Genomic DNA, 24703 nt, shown 5'->3' on the forward strand with positions numbered 1-24703 from the left:
CCAAATTCCAACTGCCAATATCTGCATCTCCAAGCTTGAGGATCTTTCCAGAAACTGTAGGAGGCCATTTCGCCCACCTATGCATCAGGCTTGAGGATTTACAACACCCCCAGCCCCCAAAGAGCAACCCTCAATTGGTGATCCTCAGCATGGCCTGTGTAAATACTATGGCTCGGCTCCATTGCCTCCAGTGGAGGGGGTGGGAGTAAGGAGACAGGGGGAGTACTTCTGAGACTGTCTCAATAATACCATTTACTGGCTACCTTCTCTTCTCTGATTGTTTCCTCAGTCCCCTACCAACTTGGACTGCTCAGTAAACTGTTTACCCTCAAATTCTTACCTCAGGGTCCGTTTGGGGCAACCCAAACCAAGACAATAAGCAGTTGTCATTGTTGAATGAATTACTCACAGTGGATTCCAGATACACGTTTAGGAAAAAGGCTGGGGAGGGACGGTTGCTGCAGAGTTTCAGAGAAGGTGGAAAGTTAGCTAAACAACGAGGAGAACCGGCTACCACCAACAGGGAGGACACAAGATGATGTCACCATGGGAGAAACGAAAATGAGCTCTTGGCAGTGTCTGGGAATCAGTATCCGCGATGGCATCCTCAGAAGTCTGCAAGGCCGAATGCGGAAACGCGGACACAGAACGCTGACGTCGTGGGTGTGAAGCTGTGCAGCTGCCCACGGCCCTGTGCTCAGAACCACACTGGACTTGGTTTAACGCTCTGCTGTTGCCGTCTTGGAATTCTTGGTAATTTTTGAACAAGGAGCCTTGCATTTTCGTTTACCCTGGGCCCCACAAATTATGTAGCCACCCTGAGGTGCTGACTGCAGTTTCTCAGTACAGTTGAGGAAGAGGAATAGAATAGCGAGGGTTTGGAATGAGAGAAATAGGTTTAGAGAGCTAGGTGGGAGGTCACTGAGAACTTCTAAAGGTCTTCCCATAGTCTACCTTAGTTTAGAGTGCTCGTTTCTTGCTTCAGGTAATTGTAGCAGTCTTGGAAGCAGATATAAGTGATCTAGCAATATTTCATGATACTAATTACTTGTTATAAGTCATGAAAACATTTTTAGATGGATGTGATATATATTTTTAGTTTGTAGTTTGATTTGTTCAGAGAAAAATTACAATTGATACTAACTAGAAAAACCATGATGGAATACTTACCAAAAAAGTCATATTTGTCATCTTCATTGACCTGTAGCATTCTATTTTGGGGTTATGTGCCCTATTGGCTTTTGAATTGATCGTTCATCTGGCTTTCCAGCTGGAAGGCTGCCAAGAACTTTTGATATTTGCAGTCTGACAGCTGGCGTGTAAGATGCTATTTTTAAAATATACCATCTTGTTTATTTCTATTTAAAATAATGGAGATTTAAAATAGTACTTTTAAATACTAAGAACATGTCTTTTGCTATAAAAACGAAGAATTATTTGAGAAAAAAACAATTATCCCTTGTTGGAAATTTTGGTTTGTGGATTTTCAAGCAGGATGGCAAGTAAATAAAGTAGCGAAGCGTTTTCCACTAACTAAAAACAGACGTCATGTGACGATGGGTGCTACAGCTGCAGCTGACAGCCACTTCAAAGAACAGGTGCCTCTAGATGTTTAAAAAAGAAAAAAGCAGCTCTTGTGCTAGTCCACAGCAGCCTGCAGGAAGTGACGGGTGGGAGCGATGGGAAGAGTGGCTCAGCGGCAGCCCTGGGTCCCTGGGTCACGCAGGCACATCAGGGCCTTTAAGTTCTCATTGCACTTTCTCCCGGGTGAGGCTTCCTGTCAGAACCTAAATTGCTAGACGATAACATTTATTACAAAGTAGTGATTTTACATGCCAAAGAATGAAGTCGAACTCTTGCCTTTCATCATGTACAAAAATTAACTCAAAATGAATGAAAGACCTAAACTTATGTTTAGCTAAAACTATAAAACTCTTAGAAGAAAAGAGGGGGAGGGCCAGCCCTGGTGGCCTAGTGGTTAAGTTCACCCACTCAGCTTCAGCGGCCTGGATTCAGATAGTGGTGGTGACTCACGTAAAAAAAGAAAAAAAAGACAAATATTAGCAATGGATGTTAGCTCAGGGCTAATCTTCCTCAGGAAAAAAAATAAAAGGGGGGGCCATCGGGGGAAGCTTCATGACATTGGACTTGGAAATGATTTCTGAGATAAAACAGCAAAAACAGGCTGCAAAAGATAAAATAGGCAAATTGGACTTTATCAAAATTAAAAATTTTATGCACCAAAGGACACAATCAACAGAATGAAAAGACAGCCCACTGAGTAAACTTTTGCAAAACATAAACCTGGTAAGGGATTACTATTCAGAATATATTAAAAATTCTTCCAACTTAACAACAAGAGAAAACTAAACGACTCAATTCAAACATAGGCAAAGGACTTGAATAGACATTTCTCCAAAGAAGATATGCAAATGGCCAATAAACACATAAAAAGAAACTCAACATCCCTAACCATTAGGAAAAAGGCAAATCAAAACCACAATGAGGTATCACCTCATACCCGTTAGGGTGACTATTATTAAAAAACCAAAAAATAACAAGTGTAGCTCAGAAAGTAGAGAAATTGGACCATTGTGCACTGCTTGTGGGACTGTAAAATGGTGTGGCAAGGTGTATGCTCAAAAGAATTAAAAGCAGGGACTCTAACATATATTTGTACACAATGCTCACAGTTGCATTATTCACAACTGCCAAAAGGTGGAAACAACGCATATGTCCATGGACATTTATTCGGCCTTAAAAAGGAATGAACTTGACATATACTACGATACAGGTGAAACTTGAGAACAGTATGCTAAGTGAAACATGCCAGACACAAAAGGACAAGTACTGTATGATTCCACTTACATGAAGGACCTAGAATAGGGAAATTCCTGGAGACAGGAAGTAGAATAGTGGTTCCTACAGGTTGAGGAGTGGGGAGTCATTGTTTAATGGGTGCAGAGTTTCCATTTGGGATGATGAAAAAATCCTGGAGATGGATAATAATGATGGTTGCACAACAATGTGAATGTACTTAACGCCACAGAGCTGTACACTCAAGCATGGTTAAAATGGGGAACTTTATGTATGTTTTGCTGTTGTTAGTGCTGGGGAACGGACTCCACGTCCTAGTGACCCTGTGCACGCAGAGGGAACCGGGCCTGATCTTCTGAGCCATCCTCTCACCTTCTGGCGCAGAATCAGACAATGCTCTGTCTGCTATTCATAGGATTTTCGTGGCCAGTATTTTCAGAAGTGGGAGGCCAGATCCTTCTTCCTAGTCTATGTTAGTTTGGAAGTTCCACTTAAATCTGTCCATCATGGGTGACCCTGCTGGTATTTGAAATACCAGAGGCCTAGCTTTCAGCATCACAGCAACATCCAGCCACCACAGGATGACAAGTGACAGATGGGTGGTGTGGTTCCCTGACTGGGACATGAACCCAGGCCATGGCGGGGTGAGTACCAGATCTTAACCGTTAGACCACCAGGGCTGGCTATGTATATTTTACTCCAATTAAGAAAACAAAAAGGAACCCTTTAATCAGAAAAAGATACTTACTTTATTAGGTTTTTTTTTAAAATGCTGACATATGCGTATGAACTTCAGGCAATAGAGAAAAGTAGAAAGCACCAACCAAGTCTCCCAGTTGCCTCCCATCGTGGTGAGCATTCTTTCAATCATCTCTCTCTGCACTTCTTTAAGATGGTTGAATGAACGGAAAAACGGGTTGGTGGTTGTACGGACTGAGAGAGAGAACATAAACAATTTAATAAGAATGAGGACACACTATGCATACTACCTCTAAAATAGAAATGTTGTATTTAATTTGACCTAAATACAACACAAGAAAAGAAATAACGAAACTGAAGGAATTGCTGGAATTCAGAGGAATGTTTCTTCTTACCAGAAGAAGACTCTGGTTAAGAAAAGAGATTGGGATCAGATATTTGTTTAAGCTGCATGCTTCAGTTTTGGACGGTGGAAGAACCGACTCCATGCAATGAAAGAAAGGTGATCAGCACTCACTCTTCCCTCTCTGCTGCTCCAGTCTCCCAGTTTCTGTTGCTTATGTTATCTTTGCTTTATTGGAGCTTATAACATTGACACCCTATTCTGAAAATACAGTCTCCCAAATTGTTTAGTCTTAATTTTACACTTAAATAGTTTTAGTGATCATCATCAGTCTTTTCCTCACAATCTCTGTTGTTAAGATGTTAGTTTGGATTCACCTCTAAATTGGTTAGCTTTCACTGTTAAGTAAATTTTTCAAGAAGGGCTCTGTTTCCTGAAGGTTTTCGCACTAAAGAATGCCTGTACTTGTCCGTATATTTGAATGTCAAGTGATAAGGTACGAGGTTCTTGAGTCATATTTTCTTTCCTTTAGAGCATGGTAATTGCTCTGCTGTCTTACGGTATGGACATAGCTATGCAGAGACCCGAGGCCTGACTGATACCCCCCCATCCTGTAGATAACTTCCCTGTTCTGCCTGGATTCCAGGAAAATTTTTTCTTTGGCTCTGAAGCTCAGTAACAACCAACTGAATCAGTTATTCCTTCATTTCAGAAAAATATTGCTGAACTACATCTTTAAATAACTTTCTCATTAAGTTTGTTGAGATGCTATTTCAAGGAACAAATTCTCTCTCTGTTGGATAAATTACCTCTGTTTTCTAATTACCTAATTATCTTTGTCCTCTATTTCCCTAGTTATTTTAATTTTTTTTCTTTATCTTTTGGATTCACAGCGGATATTTGGAGAGTTTTTTCTTTAAATATCAGATAATTCAATGTTCATATGTACACACATCCTTGCATACGTACATAAAAATCTGTAGTAATGTAACTTTGGTTCACAATTTATTTCCTTGCTCGAGAGCAGAGGTCAGCATGCTTTTTCAGTAAAGGGTCGGAGAGTAAATATTTCAGGCTTTGCTAGCTACATGTGGGCTCTGTCACATGTTCTTATTTGCTTTTTGTTTTTGTAACCCTTTAAAAATGTAAAAACTAATCTTAATTTGCAGTCATGGGCCATACAAAAATACCTGTCGTTCCTGGACTCCTTTTCTAGAATCCCATTGGCGTCTCATTCTATCAGCTTGACTTTCTGTACTTTTTATTAAATGCATACATTTATTACATTATTTTATATAATAAAGTACCCTTGAGAAATCTGCCGCCCATTATTTTTTCTTTCAAACAAGGTTCTTCACCTAATTTTACTGCTGAAGTATTTTCCTCTCTCCCTCTTTTGCACTTTCTTTCCTTCTTTCTTTCTCTCTTTCCCTCCCTCCCCCTCTCCCATTCTCCGTCCCACTTTCCCTCCCTCCCTCCTTCCTTCCTGTCTTTCTTGCTTTCTTTCCTTCTCTAGGCCCTTTGTCTAGTCACCATTTCTTTCCCTCTTGTTCATACCTTACTTAGACGGCTTAACTTAGACCATCTGCCTCCGTAACAGTGTGGGGTGTGCTCCCTAATTCTCTTCTCTCTTGTCTTTGGGATCGATCTGTTCCTTCCTCTCTGGGCTAATGTGTGAGGGTAATTTTATTCTTTCAATCCACTTTTTCTGTAGCATAACCACAAAGAGAGGAGGGAAGAGAAGGAGAGCAAGCTTAATCTGGGCTGGTGCAGTGCTTGCTGGGAAACCCTGTTCTGTAGAGTCTTCTCAGGGTGTCAAGTGTCCTGTCCTATGGCCCACTCCAGTTAGCCAGAGGCACACTCCCTCCATGGGCTTTGGCTCACCACCCCAAGACAACACAGCGCCCAGAAGATGGTAAGGACTAATGGCCTCTGCCTCAGCTAAGCTTCTAAGTTAATTTGAGGTGCTCCTACTCTTGAGGAATTTCTCTTGACTTTTCCCACAGCTACCTATGGGCACGCTAAGCCAACGCTACCGAATTTTTAGCTCACTTTTTTTAATCCTTAGGGGTTATGCTTGGGGAAGAATTAGAAGCTATACAATGTCATGCTGTGCCCATCAAAATTTTCCCCTCCTACTCACCTCTTTACTCATTTTATAGTCCAAGTTCCTTCTCTTTTCCTAGTATGGTTGGAAGGGAGATTCTGTGATCCTGCTTTATTCTGCAATTTTTCCCCAGAAATCTTTGAAAAAAAATCTCCACAGTAAAGATTCCTATATGATCTATGCAAGGCCAATCAGTGTTGTTTAATTATAAAAGCTATGATATTTTAAATCAAATAAGTGTTGTAATACTTCAGTACGAGTGCCAGACTATAATGAAATTATGACTACAATTAAACAGGTAGCATAATCTGGGGGAAATCGAAACAAAAACATGGAATCATAGGATTGGAAATGACCCTGGAAGGACACATTTTGGCTGTGTACTGTCTCTGGGTACTGGGCGGGTGGAGTGTTTCAATCTACTGTGGAGAGACTGGATGCATACCACACACACACACACACACACACACCCAACAATAAAAGGCGATATATATCAAGAGATGGTCTGATCTCAGTTCTCAGTGAAAGAGAAGACGCCAAGGTCTGGAGAGAATAGCTAAGCCTCCGGTAAGAAGGAATGGGATGATCTGGGTCTTGAAAGAAGCATAGAACTTATAAGTCCCTTTCATGGTTTTTAAGTTAAAAAAAAATTCCTGGCTCACAAATTGTAGTATTTTAAACATACTGTGGTTCTGGGCCTGAATCACATGGGTCACACTTTCAGAAATATTGTGGGAAAATCAACAAAATCTTATGACCAAGTAGAAATGAGTTCAACATCTTGTTTTCATGTGTGTCTTCGTCCGAGTGACTACCCTAGAATTAAAGACATGTAGAAGGTTCGCAGCTTTCTCTAGTACCATGTTCCATAATCTACAGCCTTGTTTTCTTCTACTGATCAAAAGTACTGCAATTTTAAGCATCTTGCAGAAGGACAATGTCTTAGTCGATCACTAGTGGACAAATTGTGAATCCTTAGCTATAAAAGTATGTCAAAATAACTTTTAAATTTATTTGGAAGAAAATCTGAGTGAGACTTGCTAAGAAATTTTAGAAAATGAAAAGCAATGGAACAGATCTGTCCTAGGAGTTTTGAAAAAGTATATAAAGCCACCCAAATGCAATGGTGTGGAATTGGCCCACGAAGGAGCAGACAGAGCAATAACACAAAGAGTCCAAACACACAACTGGAAACAAAGATGCAGTACATGCACACGGTGGCATTTCAAATCAATGGGGGGAAAGGATAGTCATTCAATAAATGGTGTTTTAACAAAAGCGGCTATCACTGGAGGGAGAAAATATAAAATATGTATTGTATACATTCTTTTATACAGGAGTCTCTATGTATGTGTATATTCCAACCTCAAGTAGTGTCCGAAAACAGATCCCAGAGATATTATGTTCTTAAACGTTAAAGCTAAAACCTTTAAGTGCCAGAGAATAACTGCTAATATTTTTACAATTTCTGTGTAGAGTGAGAATTTCTAAGTTTGGTGCCAAAGGTAGCAGATTAAATTACATAAAAATGAAAACCTTGAGGTTTCTTTGGTAAAAATATCAAAAGTTAGAAATCAAAAGACAAGAGATGTGAAAATATTGCTGCAAATATAACAAAGGAGTCCTACATAAAGAGTTCACAGAAATAAATAATAAAGAATGTCCAATATAAAAGTGGGGCTGGCCTGGTGGCACAGTGATTAAGTTCACACGTTCTGCTTCAGCAGCCCGGAGTTCACAGGTTCAGATCACGGGTGTGGACATGGCACCGCTTGGCACACCACGCTGTGACAGGCGTCCCACATATAAAGTACAGGAAGATGGGCACAGATGTTAGCTTAGGGCAAGTCTTCCTCAGCAAAAAGAGGAGGATTGGCCGCAGATGCTGGCTCCAGGGCTAATCTTCCTCAAAAAAAAAAGTGATAAAGTATGTGACTAGGTATTTCACAAAGGAAAAATATAAAATGAGAGATAAATATGTTTTAAAATTTGGGTATCATTAGTAACCAAAAAATTACAGGGTTTTAAATACCTAGCATGATATCTTTTAAAGAAAGACAACAACAAATGGATAAAGATTATTTTTGGTGATAATATTTATTGTTGGCAAGGTTCATTCACTGCTGGAAGCACTCTGGTGAGCATTAATAATATCTAAAACCTTTGACTAAGTGATTCTGCCTCCAGAATTTTATCCTAACAATTTAACTACATCTGTGTATAGGAATCTTCATAGTAATATTGCTTAGAATAGTGAAAAAATTGTAAACAACCCTATGTTTAGTTAGTTAAATTATTGTGTATCCGTACAGTGAAATTCCACATAGCCTCTTATACTGATATTGTATAAAAATATTTAACGACATGAAAAAATGTTTATTGCAGAATAAAATGCAAATTACAGATATTGCATATACTTCACAACAGGTCCACTTTTTCTCACAAGTCTGTGCTTTTCTCAGTGATGGCCTTTCGAAGATTTTTATTTTCCTTTTTTTATTTTGTGCTTTCTAAAATTTCTGCCATAAGCTCTTATAAAGAGGAAAATGTTCAATTTTTTGATAGTGTCAGAAGTTTTTGCCAGTAAGTGTCTTCTGAGGGCACCGCCCTGATAACATTTTGTGGTTTTGATATAGTAACATCTGCTTTCCAGCATGAATTTAATCCTGATGTAGTGTCAGTAGGGTTCCTTAATCAGAAAGACCAAATTGCTTTGTTCTCCTGCAACATCGCAAAATTACTTTTTGCAATCAGCCTTAAAAACGGAACTTAAAAATGGTGTGTGTTCAAAGTGTGATGATGGTATTAGATGAATGTGAAAGTTGTTCAGTTTACCCCTAAGAACCATACAGAGAAGACTAACAATGAGTGCCTGGACAGGCTGGACGAGAAAGCTGGAGATCTTGGTTCTAGTTTCATTTGTTCCATCAGCTAGAGTTGTGTTTTGGAGCGAATGAGAATAATAATAACAATTACAGCCATTGTTATTATTATTAACTACTTGATGGCTATATATTACTTTCTGGAGTACTTACTATATTATCTCTAATACTCACAATCCTTTCTCAGGGTATTAAATATTCCGTACTTTACGGATTAACAAACTGAAGTGAAGAGAGCTTTCAGACTGTTTCCCAGCTTCTAAGTTGCAAAGCAAAGTGTGACGATGTTTCCAGTTTGTGTCATTCCCTAAAGGCCTGGTTGCCACAATAAACATCAACTAAAGGCAGCAGCTTTGTTTACTTTGGTGCAGGGGCTTACAAAGAAAGGCTCCCTAAATTACACTGTCATAATCCTTTTCAGCAAATACTTAATAAATGCCTCCAAATACAACTTCCTACAATAATTATGGCAGGAGCGCATGATTGGTGAAAACAAGCCTTGCTCTGCAGAAGCTTAAACGCCAGAGAGATGGGTTGGGATCCCAGCGCCTCACTTACCAGCTGTGTGGACCCTGGGCTTTAGCTCTCTGCGTCCCAGCTCCTTTATCTGTAAAATGAGGACTATAATACTACCTGCCTCAAAACTTGTTAGGAGGATTAAAAGAGTTATAAGTAACGTGCATAGCATAGTGTTTGGCACTTATTAAAGTGTTAATCTGTATTTTTGAACAACATGTAAATCTAGTGGCTAATTGTGCAGTGTCGATAGTGTTCACTGATGGAACTACCTGTATGCTTCTTCAAATTTTGTACACGTGTAATGCCTTCTGGCCATGTCCACACTGCTCTTGGGCAATGGCCCTGTGTATACATTCAACTAACCTACATCTGTTCACTACCTGGTCCTTAGCTTGGTTATGGTATCTGAAAAGCAGAGTCAGTAATATTACCAAACTCACCAGGTCATGGGCTAGGTTAAATGGTACAAGGTATTTGAAAACAATTTGTATTAAAAATGCATATTTATTATTTGTATGGATCAGTCAGTTGTCTTCTCAGTAGCATTCTTTAAATACAGAGGCTTAAGAGAAAATAAAAAAAACTGAAAATCATAGTTAGGGTTAATCTAGAATTAACTCTCACAACACGATAGTTCCTAAGTGTCTGAGATACTGTTCCTTTTAAATATGTTCCAGACACACAAGGCAACGTGAACAGATGTTCTTCTAGAATTTTACAGCGTTGTGTGAGCAGGTGTCAGCGTAGGTCTTGCTTCAGTACTGTCACGTGCTTGGACACTGGTCTTTTAATGAGTTTGTTACATCAGACAAAGGTCTGACTATGTATTTCTGCTTAGGTGTGCAGGTACAAAGAAAATATTCATATATTTAAAAGAGTCAGAAAAGCCAGTCCTGTTTCACAAATGATAAAAGAGTTATTAAACAAACAAACATGAAGAAACAGAGGACCAAGTGACTTGGTTGAGCACAAGGTGTAAATTAGTAGCAGTGCTAATTAATTAAATAATGAAATTGTTGGCAAAGTACAGTTTACTGCCCACTAAGATGAGATTGTTAAAATACATGTACAGAGACACACATTCTCCTCTCAATTTGGTTTCTTCTTCTATGACTTCATTGCAATTCAGAAAGAACATATTGAACAACAAACCATGTTTGCCAAGTCCCACGGTAGGTGTGGAGGACAGGAGGACAGGAGAAGGGCCGCCTCAGGAGCTAACCTGGGCGTTGGAGGATATGCCCCCGCTATTCTTTAGAGCACTTCAGATTATTTCCTTATTCATGAATTCTCAGGCATAAAAGTATGAACCCAATTACTTGATGGAGAGTTCAGTCGCATCCAATCTGCCTATCAGATGGATTCGTTCATTAATGGGCAAATGCAATAGTGGGAATATTTGAAGTGGTTAGTATCTCAGAAGATTCTCGGCCTCAGGTGAGGCTATTTTCACTTGAAATGTAACCATAATCATGCACAAGTCAAAACTCATTTACTATGAAATTGATATTGGTTTTGAAATAGGTTAACGCTTGTTTAAGCAGAAGCAGTGAAAATGTCTCGTAGACTTTCCCTTCTCCCCCTCTCTCTCTTCCTTTGCTCACCGTTTAAGTGCTCAATGTTTGAAATACATTGAAATAGCATTTTTATAATTTAGCTTCAAAGACTCTATAACTAACTTGCCATTTAAAAAAATCTTTTCATTCTTTCACAAAGTGATCTAGAATGGAAACTCAGAATACATCCTGTATTACAAAAGTGTAACCAACTCTCCTCTTAGACTTGAAAGGCTCTGAGTATCTAATCTTATTTACATTAAACAATGGAATAAAAATCCAACAAAGCCTCGAGGGTTTTAAAAAATTGTTTTTGGAAATAAGAAGAGCTTAATTTAAGCAGTAAAGATAATTATCACACTTAAAAAAAGTAAGTAGCAGTGAATCACCAAGGACCATTTTACTATGAGTCATAATGATATGTGGTCAGAGTCTTTAGTGGGTACATTTTTTTCTTAAGAATACCCTTTGGTGGTTTTCTTCTGCCTCCGGATCTTTTCATAATTTGGCATTGCTTTCTGGGGCTGAGACTTTTCGTCTCTAGAAGATTCACTGTGCTATATACACAGTTCTTGTGGTTCACATGGTGCAACAGAGTTGATCATACCCGTGAGTTCCCTTCAGTGTCACCTACTCAGCCTCTTTCTCCACCCCATCCTGTCTCATGTGCAGACTCGTAAAATGTTCATTTGATAAACAGGATGGCTTAAGGTGAAAGGTGAGAAGGAAAAGAGGATCATATGACGTTTTCTGAGAGTCGATGTCTTATATCTTCGTATCTCCCCCTTGTGACGAGTACAGTTACTCTGCCTCTAAGAGGACGTCAGTAAATATTTGTCGACAAAGAGAATGAATGGATCAATTAGTGATATTTGAGAATGGTTTGTAGCCTCTCTTATTGTATTTGGGAAAGCAATTTAAGTAAAACAAAATTGTAAATAAGTTGGAATAATAACATATGTTAATAGTATGTTATAAAACACTTTCATGTAATTTGTCTCATTTGAACCTCACAGAGCTCTTGTTGAGGAGCCAAGTTGTCATAGGTGGGAAATATAAGGTTCAGGATCAAAAGATCACAGTGTTTTCCTTCACTATCTCACTAACAAAGCACCGAGCTCTGGGAGTGTCCGTCCTGTGGACAGCATGTCATTAGTTGTGGTCATTGTGGCGAGCACCAAACCATTCCAAAGATTTTAATGACACCTGTTTAGGGATGAAACAATTAGTCTAGCAAGTAGCCTTTATGTATGTGTGGACAGAGTGGTGGGGAATAGAATGGGACAGAAGCTGCAAACTAATTTTTTTGTGTGTGTGAGGAAGATTGGCCCTGAGCTAATATCTATTGCCAATCTTACTCTTTTTGCTTGAGGAAGCTCGGGGGAGCTAACATCCATGCCACTCTTCCTCCATTTTGTACATAGGACCATCACAGCATGGCTTGATGAGTGGTGTGTAGGTCTGCACCCAGGATCCGAACCTGCAAACTCTGGGCTGCCGAAGTGGAGCACTTGAACCCAACCACTATGACACTGGGTCGGCCCCTATTTGTTCACATTTTAACATTTCTGAAATTGAGGTGCGTCTTACAATCCTGTAGTCACCGTCAGTGAGGTGGCAACTGTAATGTAGTTGTCACTGCCTGAGCATGCGTGAACTGGTCAGAGCTGTTCACCTTAGAGTCAGTGCAATTGAATTACTCTCATTGTTGATGAACTCAACTGTCATATAAGATGTCTTTGAAAAGAGTTCGCTCTTCTTTGGCATTGAAAGTAAAGGTAGGCGTGTACAAAAAAAGACAAGTACATGGAGCGGTGGGGCGTCCGTTTGATATCAGCTCTGTGAGTTTTCTATTGCTTCTGTAACAAATTTACACAAATTCAGTGGCTTCCAACAACACGGATTTATTATCCTGTAGCTCTATAGATCCGAAGTCTGACACAGGTTTCCCCAGGCTCAGATTAAGGTGTCGGCAGGGCCGCGTTCCTTTCTGGACACTCTGGAGAGAATCTGCTTGCAAGGCTGTTCCCCTCCTTTGCTCACGGACCTCTTCCTCCATGGTCAGGGCCAGCAGCAGCGGCTCTGCTCCTCGAGTCACGTCTCTCTAAGCCTCCTTCCGTGTTCACAGCTCCCTCTGAGTCCGCCCTCAGCTGGGAGTGTTCTCTGCTGTTAAGGACTCATGTGATCGGGTTGGGTCTACCTAGGTAATCCGGGATAACCCCCCAGCTCAAGGGCCTTAACCTTAATCTTTACATCTCTAAAGTCCCTTTTTTCCCTGTAAATTAAGACATTCACGGGTTCCAGGGGTTATGACTTAGATGTCTATGCAGGCCATTATTCTGCTTACCACATTAGGTGAAGCAAAAATTCATCTTCTGAGAAATGACCACAGCTCCACATTTTCCTGCAGAGCAACCACCGGTACTTTATGGGACCCAACAAAGGCAGTTATCACAAAGCGGATGCAACAATGTCATATTTTTTTACTGAGATATGTGGAGATTTTAATCACAAGCCAAGCAGTGCGACTAAGTGAAGGGAAAATTGCCCGGTGCCTCAGGATGGATCTAGAATATTTCAAAGCCAAGAGGTTTCCTGATAGAGATTTAGAATATCAGAAGGATAATGATTTTCTAGACGGTTTAAAATCGCAGCCACAAGACTTCTGTTTGAGCACTGAAGCAGGTCAGCACTTTTTGCCCAATTCAGTTCTAAAGTATTTCAGCCTGCTTTGCTGGAAGCATAACTTGTCCTCTCTTTGCCCCTTGACTTCTTTTTACGATGAGAATAAAAGAACACGACAAGCTTTGCAAGTCAGAGTGTGTTATTCCTGGGCAAGAACGTTAGTGACAATTTCCAGTGTGGGTGGATTTGAGCTTCTGAAGGATGAATATTTTCCAGTTTGACTTTCTATCGACATCAAAGACTCTCTTGTCATATCTGCCCCCATTTACTGCCTCAGTCTCGTACCTATTATAAAATGTTCTCAACCTTAAGATCTTTTACAGAGGTCTTGTTTCATATAAATTAAGTTTATAGTTAATTAAATGAAGGCTTTTTGAGTTGCTACCTATGCCAAAACTGTGCTAGAGGCTTCAACGTGTGTCAGCATATCACATTTAATCCTCAGAGTGTGTCCGGGAGGCATTTATCCTGTTCCTGGGAGCTGGACCTCATTTGTTCCCGACAGTGTCCCCAGGTTAACACTCACCCAAGCTATCATCCAGATGTGGTTCCAGGTGATATTGACTACGCCCAATAATCAATCCTGCTCCACTGTCAAAGCCAGGCTAACCTGGATGCTACCGAAAGCTCCAGAGGCTGTGGGGGATGTTAGAAATACTGCAATACCTACAGAACCTCCCAGGGCAACTGCTTTTAGGAAAACAGCCATTGTGTAGATAATCGGCTTCTGGTACTTTTATTTAGCGAATATTAACGTTCATTTTTAGACATATTTCTGTGAGAGTTGGAAGTGATTAAACTAGCGATCTTTTAAATGTATATCCCAGGCTCCTGAAAGGTTTTCTCAACAAATGTGATTGCTCACTAAATGTTAGCATGAATACATGACTGAAAAGGAAAATATTAGGCATTGCAAAGACCTAAGGAAGAGTAGCTGGTTACATTGTGCATAAATAAATAAATAACAAATGTGAAACAGATAATCTCTTCATGCAAATATCTGTCCAGTACTTCTGCTCCCATCTCTTGGGGCCACCAAGCCTATTTCTCTTGGTTCTGATCTCACTTATAGTGATGATGTTGGCTGATAAAGGATTAAACTACCAGCTCTCTTTGGAGAATACTCACTTTTACGGTGACTGTCAAGGCCTAATAATCTTAAAAAAAAAAACCTCCAAAATACAGCACCTCTAATGGTAGAATTTTAGGAATAGACACTAGGGAAAAAATCCTGTTTGAAGTCCAAGTCTTCATTTTGTAGCTACTTATTAAGCTGATTTTTTAGCTACCAATTGAGGCCCAGACTATAATTTATAGAGTAAACATTATTTTCCTCACACTAGATCAATTACATTGTGGAAGGAGAATGCATGTTCCCAGGTCATTTTTCCCCAGAGTCCAAATGTGAATCCATGTTCCATCAAACAGGATCCTAACTATAATTTCAATCCTATGCAGATTTAAAAGTTAACATTCCATTCCCAATGACCTTGGCTTTTCCTGGTGAATCATTGTGTGTGACTGTTTCACGCGGTCTCTAATTACATGCTACCTCCCAGAGGACAAAAGGTGTTGTGGGCTGCTCTTGTGTCTATAGACATGATAAACCATAGCAACAACGCGGTGTTTAAGAATATCCATGGGTGTGAAGCAGAGCGTCCCTCTGGCTCCTGAGAACTGACTGTGTACGTTTCTTCCCAACTCAGCATCAGTGACTCCACGTTCGTAGCTTCAAATCAGACACGGTGAGAGTATTTACACCATGGAAATTAGCACACAACACAGATCTGGTTTGTTTGTTTGTTTGTCTACGTTTGGGAAGCTGGCTCACCAGCTCACCTCTAGCATGGGTAATTTCTGTCTTCCAAAGGAAGAAAGATGCACTATTCCTCAACTAACATTTACTCACTTTATCCCAGCTGACCCCAAGGTAGGTCAGCTGAGCTATTACCTTGAGAGCATATCAGCTGGCAGCTGGCAGGCAACATAAAGACTTGCAATTGTTAACAAATAACTGAGCGCCTGCTCCACACTGTTGATACAGTGTTGACCAAAGTCAGGCACAGTTCCTTGCTCTTGTGGTGCTTACAGCTCAGTGGAGGAGATTGATGTTAATCAAAGAAGAACATAAATAAATGTCAAATTCAGCCGTGGTGAGAGCTGTGAAGGAGAGATACCTAGTGTTACCAGTGTGCATAAAAGGCACATTTGACCCCTTTGGGGAAGGAAGGAAAGGCCTTCCTAAGTGAAGATTCCCTGAGATTTAAAGAAGCAGCAGGGTTTAAACAGACAAAGCTGGGGGGTGCCCAGGACCTGGCACCCAGTAGGAGCTCAGTGAGGATAAATGGTGGGTAAATTGTGTTCTGCTCATGTACTGGAATCTCAGTGCAAGCTTGATAGCAATTTCCTGGAAAACCTTGGTTTCTTTTGATTTGACAAGCATGTCACTCTGGGATGACAGCTGGAGATGTCTTTTTGACCCCTCTCTGGTCTCTTTTAAGAACTGGTTTTCAGGGACCGTTGGCACCTGCTCATTGGAAGAGCTCCAGCTCTGCGTGAGATCACGCGATAGGAGAGCCAGGGCCTTTAGCTACACACCAACCACACAAGTAGCTGTGGTTTGCCTAGTTAAAAAAAATTCTTCTACTTTAGAGACCCAGAAACGGCCAACCTCTGGAGTTGTTGTGACGCTGTCTGTCTTCATGTCTGGCTGTTTGTTCCCATGAGTACTCTGACTCCTGCTCTGTCTTGTCCCTTTGCCATATGGTTTACAGAGGAGTCCCTCAAGGAAAAAAAAAAAACATAACCACACAATCATCATTAAAGTAGCGGAACTTAGGTTTTGAGTGCAATTGTATGTGGAATGTTAGAACACTTTGCTTAAGGAACTAAAATATCATTATAATATACAGCAAAGGTGTTTCTTCGTTGGTGGTGTACATAATACATAGTAAAGGCATTCCTTTAGGAAGGTGTGGAAAGGAGGCACGGCACAGTGTTATTTCATGAAGGGCATGGGTAGATCTGCCAACCGGGACCCATTGTGGGAGATCCTGGCTGCCTCATGCATAGACAAAGCTCACCCAGAGGCACAGGCTCTAGGATTTACGGGTTGGGAGAGAAAGGAGATGGTTGTCCTCAACCATCAGGCTCTGTCTGGTCCAGCTGTGTTAATTCAGCCATCACAGTCCTGATGCTTAGCTGTCAGCACTCCCCGCTGTGTCTTTTTCACTGAATCTCACGAAAGGATAAGAAAGTTCTATGTCTCAATTTCTATGATCATGACCTCTCCATAGAACCCGGAGTCTTTCTACATGGTCATCACAAATACTCTGGTCCGGTTCTTGACCACCGTCTGCATCATGAGCAGAAAGAGGTCCTCCTAACACTAACAGCATCCATATACTGAGTGTACACTGTGTGCTCTCCCATCATGCTGTAATCTTCACAGCAATGCTGTGAAGGAGGCATCATCTCCATTTTACAAAGAAACTGAAGTGTCACGATATTAAATGGCTCAACAACATACACTCACCCAGGGACTTGTGTCTGCGGGGGCTGCAGAGCCCGCACTCTTTCCAAGTGCTAAAACAATATTCTGTCTCTCTGGTTTCCTTGTTTGTCTTTTTTTTTTTTTTTTTCGCCATAGTCCAGTCAATATGGATAAGAATTTGGAATAAATTATTCAGTTGCTCTTTCCAAATCTCAGACTAATTTTCCCTACTTTCAACAATAAAGTGACCACCATAACATTCCCCTTCAAGGATGAGTTCAGAATAAGTTCCCTCATCTTCTTCCAAACGTGGCTGAAGTCAAGTGAAAATAGGTGCCATTGTTTTGTGTTTTTTTTTTTAACATGCCATTTAAATATAAAGATCTTTAAGTGTTTCTGAGAGCCTGGGATGTTCGAGTGAAAGTCGTCTGTGCTGAGTTCCTGCTGGCAGAATATTTAAAACAGAGCCACTGATAGTGATTGACCGTGATTATCTTTGAGACTAAAATCCAGAGTGTAGAACCGCAACAGTAGTAACAGACACAAGGTGTGTAATATAGAAACACAAAGTTCAGAGACATTACCAAAGTGATAATAAGCTTAGAACCCAGTCAACCTGGAGGAAACTGTTACGTGAATAAAAAGGGAAAACGCATTAAGAGAACTACCTTGCATGAAAGCAAAGTGAAAGCAGTTGGATTTGTCTTTCTATGGTATGATTGCCTATGCAGAAACACAGCGAAGCATCACTCCGACTTCGGTGGTCTCGATCAGGTCATCCCTATAATCGATCTGTGTAGTACGTGCATCTCTCTGTCTGCAGCCATGGGTAATGCCAGCCAGAGGCCGCAGGTGACGTCAAATCAGTGCACTCTGTCCAAGACCCCAGCTCTGAGGGGCTCCCCAGTGGCCCCAAGGAAGGGGGAAGTAGATCTTCTCAAATTGGCTAGGGACACTTAGGCCTAAGCCAAGAGTTTAGGTTTTTTGGGTTTTTTTTGGAAGAAGATTAGCCCTGAGCTAACATCTGCTGCCAATCTTCTTTTTGCTGAGGAAGACTGGCCCTGACCTGACATCTGCGCCCATCTTCCTGTACTTTATACATGGGATGCCTACCACTGCATGGCTTTTGCCAAGCGGTGCCATGTCCGCACCTGGGATCGGAACTGGCGAACCCTGGGCCACCGAGGCGGACCGTGCACACTCAACCACTGCGCCATTAGGCCGGCCCCAAGAGCTTAGTTTTTAAAGTATTCAAGACATTTAAACAAATACAAACCTGTCATTGCTGATTTTTTTTTTCAATATTTGACTGTAGAAACATGCGTTTCTTTTTATATAGATCAAATACCAAAAAAATCCGTCTAGGAGTTTACATTCAAAGGCAGCTCGATTCAATTCTCACGTTAAATGGAAGTAATTGTAAATCTGGTTTTTCTGTTGGGGGGCAGTGGGAGTTTCAAATTTGACTCAGAGACGTATGGCAACATTGCTGTTTTAAAAAAATGGCCTGCAATCCTCCTCCTCCACTTTTTCTTTTCTTTTAAAGATTTTATTTTTTCCTTTTTCTCCCCAAAGCCCCCCGGTACATAGTTGTATATTCTCCGTTGTGGGTCCTTCTAGTTGTGGCATGTGGTACGCTGCCCCAGCGTGGTTTGATGAGCAGTGCCATGTCTGTGCCCAGGATTCGAACTGGCAAAACACTGGGCCACCTGCAGCGGAGCACGCGAACTTAACCACTCGGCCATGGAGCCAGCCCCTCTCTGCCACTTCTTATTGATCCTAAATAATCTTTGCTTTGACAACCCAAAGTTTATCACGTAGATTCTTGTTCTTTCTTAGGGTTTTCTTGGGGAAGTATCTCCTATATATAATTTTCAGCAAAAGGCATCTCTAAGGTTACAGTGATTTTACTTCTATTTATTTTGATGATTTCAGCATCCCCACCAAGTTTACAAGATTTTTCCTTGATTTTCATCTTTCTTGGAGAACATGCCTTAAATTCGCAGTGTACATTCCATTCTCAACAGGTTGGTGAGAGTCAAGGAAAAATTTCAGAAACTGCTGTTTATTTATTTATTCATTCATTCATTTATTTTCACCATTCTTCACCAAATTATGGTTTTCCATATTTGACTGATACTGTAAATACTACTTCTAATTAGGTTGTTTTCATGGCTATTACATCATAGATAGAATGCATTGAACTTCAGTAAGTATTTATTTGGGACTTTTCTTCTGAATAGATGAAGAGTTGAGTAGCTGAACACAAAACCTACAATATATTTAAGGAAACACTCATTTCAAGCCACCAAACTTATTGATATTAGCTGGCTATACTAACCAAATGTATGAAAACACTCAATAAAATTATGGCTGTATATTTCCTTCACAGCAGGAGCCAAGTTAGTATCTTTGGTGATTAGACTGAAGGGTCACCTTGAGTATTAGCCCAATAGATAGGGGTGTTTTTTTTGTCTTTGTTTTTTGGGGTTTTTTTCAAGTAATTTTATTGGGATTATAACGGTTTATAACATAGTGTAACTTCAGGTGTACACTATTGTTTATCAATTTCTGAATACACTTCAGCCCTGAGCTAACATCTATGCCAATCTTCCTCTATTTCACATGGGATACTGCCACAGTGTGGCTTGACAAGCTGTGCTAGGCCCACACCCGAGATCTGAACCTACAAACGCTGGGCCACCGAATTGGAGCATGCAAACTTAACCACTATGCCACTGGGCTGGACCCCCAGTAGATAGTTCTGAGAATTTTGAGCTCTTATAAGAACATTTGTCATCTGGGATTGCTGAAGGAGAAGTTAGGGGCCTCTGAAGAATGTGTTTAGCACTAATTTTCAATTTATTCTTATATGAACTCTTTGGTTTGTGGCAAAAGGTGAGGACACATTTCTGAGAACCGAGTTTAGCTGTCGTAATTCAAGACTCTGTAGCAGAATAGGACATTTTAGGCAAAGGGGTAATAGATAGAGAATAAAATGAAAAGAGGTTTCTTCATAAGTATAGATTTTTAAAACATAGAAAAAGAAATAATCAGCCTATTTTGCCCAGTGCCTGCTGTGTCCCTCTCTAAACCTGACCAGACCAGCTCGCAGCCCCCTCTGAAGCATTTGTCTGCTTCTGGTTTCCCCTATTCATCTCATGTTTCAAATGATTTCTCCAAAGAGCATAACCTGTATTCTCTGCAGTTAACGATTATGCAAAAGTGGCTTATTTTTTCAGTTTCTTAATTTTTTTCTCTCTGCTAGGTCCTCCAGATAGTATTTGTTCCAAGAATCAACTATAAATCAGTCCTCTCATATGTCAAGCCTTAGGAAGATAACCATGGTGTGCTGCCGATGGCTTTGCAGAAGATCGGATCATAACACCTCTTTACTTTACGTCTTTACTTTTACTTCTGTTAAAAAACTATTTGTGTATTTCTTCCAAGGGCAAGAAAGTCTACTCAGCGATAAAAATAGGCATTTAATGTGATACACAGTGGTCTAATGAATAATTTCAGAGTGTATACAATACGAAAAGTAGAGAAAGAATGTGGTGCCAGGAGCTATGTGGAAATTGTGGTAATTTTATCACCTGTCACAATAATGTTTTCTTTGTTTTTGTTTGCTTATTTGTTTAAGGAAGTGATAATGGAGGAGAGAGAGACACCAGAATTTTAAAAAAAATGAGTCGTAGGTTAAATAAATATATTGCTGTATTTCGGTAAGTTCTGTTACATAATTTATGTAAATTCACTGGCAGTTGAGGAATAAACTTGAGTAGCCATGGCTGCTTGTCCAAGATGGCAGTTCAAAAGGAACAAACGCTTGTTTTGTGGTTGTGGAAATGAAATATTATTGATGTACTATATAGTCCTTTGCTGAAATAAGTTTTTCCTATTAGTCTGAGAAACCCATTCAAGCTGGCTTATATAAAGGGTGGGTGTACTACCTTTTAACCACTAACCTGTTGGTTACAGCCACCTCATTTCCTGCCATTACAAATGAGAGCTGCAATCAACATCTTCGTACATGTGTTCTTACACTGGCTATGAAGTAGATTCCCAGCAGGGAGATTGCTGAGCTAAAAATATATGTATTTTAATTTAAACTTTAATAGATGTTGTCCAAATGCTTTCCAAAAAGATGTCAATAATTTATATTTCCAAATACAATTTCCTTACATCCTCACCAGTAGTAAGCATTAATATTTTTAAATTTTAGCCTTGTATGACAGGGTAAAATGAAATCTATAGAAAAGCTACTAGAACTGTTAGGTGAATTTACCAAGGCTGCAGAATACAAGGTCAATATACAAAAATTAATTCTGTGTCTCTACATTGGCAATAAACAAGTTGAAAACATGCAAATTACAATAGCATAAAAAGCATGAAATGCTGAGGGAGAAGTTTAACAATATACATGCAGACCAATATAACGAAAACTGCAAAACAGTTCCCAGATTGATCTACAGAGCCAATGCAGTCCCAAAGAAAATATTTACTTGGTGCTAGTGGCCATATTTAAACCATCAAAAGTAATTTCTTATCATCAGATTGTATCAGAATGTTAAAACATGGTGCCTATTTTGTCCTAGGAGTTAACAGCCAAATCTGAATACCAAATGATGTTTGATACAATACAAACTAAATTGATTGTTCAAAATACCTAAACATTTCTCTTAAACGTAGGGTGACTTTATATCCTGATTAGCCAGAGACAGCTCCAGTTTATGCCTTTTGTTCTGATGTAATTATTAATAGTATCTTCTGTCACTCTCAAAACTACTTTGATTTTATTGATAAATTATATGACCATCTTAACTAATAGGAACTCAATGGTTTAATTTCACCACATTAAGCCAAAAAGTTGAATAAAATTTAATAATAATTACCCGCATTTATGTTAAATTGGTATACAGGCATACCTTGGAGATATTGCAGGTTTGGTTCCAGACGACTGCAATACAACGAATGCCTCAATAAAGCAGGTCCCAGGGATGTTTTGGTTTTTCATTGCATACGTAAGTTATGTTTACAGTATACTGTAGTCTGTTAAGTGTGCAATAGCAGTACGTCTAAAAAACAATGTACATACCTTAATTAAAAAATAACCATCGTGTGAGCCTTCGTGAATCACAGTCTTTTTGCTGAAGGACTGTCTTATAAAAAACAATATAAAAAAGCACAATGAAATGAGGTATGCCTGCATTCTTGTGGAAAATTTTAATTCCCTTGTTGCTTCTTCTATTATCTATATTTATGATATTTTCTTAGGGGTTTCCTTGGGGATTATTACTACAGTCTTGTGCTGCATAGTGACATTTCAGTGACAGACCACATATACAATGGTGGTCTTGTAAGATTAGTACTGTATAGCCTAGGTGTCTAATAGGCTACACCATAAAGGTTTGTGTAAGTACACACTATGATGTTCACACAACGACAAAATCACCTAACAACACCTTTCTCAGAACATATCCCCATTGTTAAGTGACACATGACTGTAGCATGTAAATTTAAAACCATCTATTTGGATTGAGTGACTTGATTTTAATAGTATACAAAAATTTTGCTCCGATATAGCTCTGTTGCCTCCCCCTCTATTGTGCTATTATTGTCATACAAATTACATCTTTACAGATTATAAGTCCATCAACACAGTTATATGATTGTTGTTTATACAATTGTCTTTTACATGAAATAGAAGAAACGAGTTACCAAAAAAATGTGTACATGTCGTCTTTTATATTCGTCTATATGTTTTCCTTCACTGGTGTTTTTATTGCTTCATGTGGATTTGAATTACCGTCTAGCCTCTTTCATTTGAGCTTGAAGGCCTACCTTCAGTGTTTTTTGTATTTTATTTATTTTGCAATGTCTAAATTTCTTGTTCATTTTTGAAGGATAGTTTTGCTGGATACGGAACTCCTGGTTGACAATCTTTTCCTTTCCACACTTTGAGTATGTTATCCCACTGCCTTCTGGTTTCATGGATTCTCATTAGAAGTCAGAATGTTGTTGTTACTAACGATCCCTTGTGCACGTTGAGTCACTTTTCTCTTGTGATGTCAAGATTCTCTTTGTCTTTCAACAGTTTGACAATGATTTATCTAGGTCTTGATCTCCTTGAGTTTATCCTACTTCGGATTTATTGAGCTTCTTGAATGTGCAGATTAATGGTTTTCAGCAAATTTGGAAATGTATTAACAATTATTTCTTAATATTCCTTCTGCTCCTTTCTCTGTCTCCTTTCCTTCTGGGATTTCCATTATATTCATCATGGTACAACTGATGTTGTCCCACAGGTCTTTAAGGCTCTGTTTCTTTTTCTTTATTCTTTAGCCTGGATAATTTCAATTAATATATCTTGAAGTCCATTGACTCTTTCTTCTCTCAGTTCAAAATGGTTATTGAGCCCTTCTAGTGAAATTTTCATTTCAGTTATTGTGATTTGCAACTCCAGAATTTCTATTTGGTTTACTTTTTATAATTTCTGCTTCCTTATTGATATTCTTTATTTGACCAAACATCCTTCTCATACTTTACCTTAATTCTTTAGCATGATTTTCTTTAGTTCTTTAAACGTAATTCATAATAGCCGATTTAAAGTCTTTGTCTAAGCAATCCAATGTCTGTGTGTCCTCAGTGACAGTTTTCATTAAGTCCTTTTTTTTCTGCGTATGAGCCATACTTTCCTGTTTCTTTGTGTGTCTTGTAATTTTTTTATCTTGAAAATTGGACATTTAAAACAATATAATGTGGCACCAGCCCTGATCGCCTAGTGGTTAAAGTTCTGTGTGCTCTGCTTCAGTGGCCTGAGTCCGGTTCCCACATGCAGAACCACGCCACTCATCTGCCAGTAGCCATGCTGTGGCAGCGGCTCACATGGGGAGAACTAGTAGGACTTACAACTTGGGTATACAACTACGTACTGGGGCTTTGGGGAGAAAAAAAAATAGAGAGGAAGATTGGCAACAGATGTTAGCTCCAGGTGAATCTTTCCCAGCAAAAAAAATAAATAAAATAACATAATGTAGCAAGTGTGGAAATCTGGAAACCTAAGGGTTTGTTGTTGTTGCTGCTACTGTTTGTTAATTTAGTGTATTCTGTAAAATCCGTATATTTTGTTGTGTGCAGCCACGAAAGTCTCTACTCAGTTAGCTTAGTGGTCAGCTAGTGATTGGTCAGAGATTTCTTAATTGCCTCCAACTGGTAAATCTTCTAACCTTTGCTGAGGGACTCTGTGTGTGTGTGTGTGTGTGCGCCTGTGTACATCTGTATGTATGTGTGTTGAGGCATACTTTCAACTCTCAGGCAAAGAGTTTTCATTACGTAAAAAAGGAATTACTTTTTATACCATACACCTTCTGTATCTTAAGTTAAAAGCAATGTAAAAATCCCTAAAATTTTTTTTTAAAAGATTGGCACCCGAGCTAACAACTGTCGCCAATCTTTTTTTTTTCTCCTCTCCAAAGCCCCCCAGCACATAGTTATATATTTCAGTTGTGGCTTCTTCTGGCTGTGCTATGTGGGACACTGCCTCAGCATGGCCTGGTTAGCAGTGCTGTGTCCGTGCCCAGGATCTGAACCGGCGAAACA

The sequence above is a fragment of the Equus quagga genome, chromosome 11 (genome assembly GCF_021613505.1).
Source record: "Equus quagga isolate Etosha38 chromosome 11, UCLA_HA_Equagga_1.0, whole genome shotgun sequence".
NCBI lineage: Eukaryota > Metazoa > Chordata > Mammalia > Perissodactyla > Equidae > Equus > Equus quagga.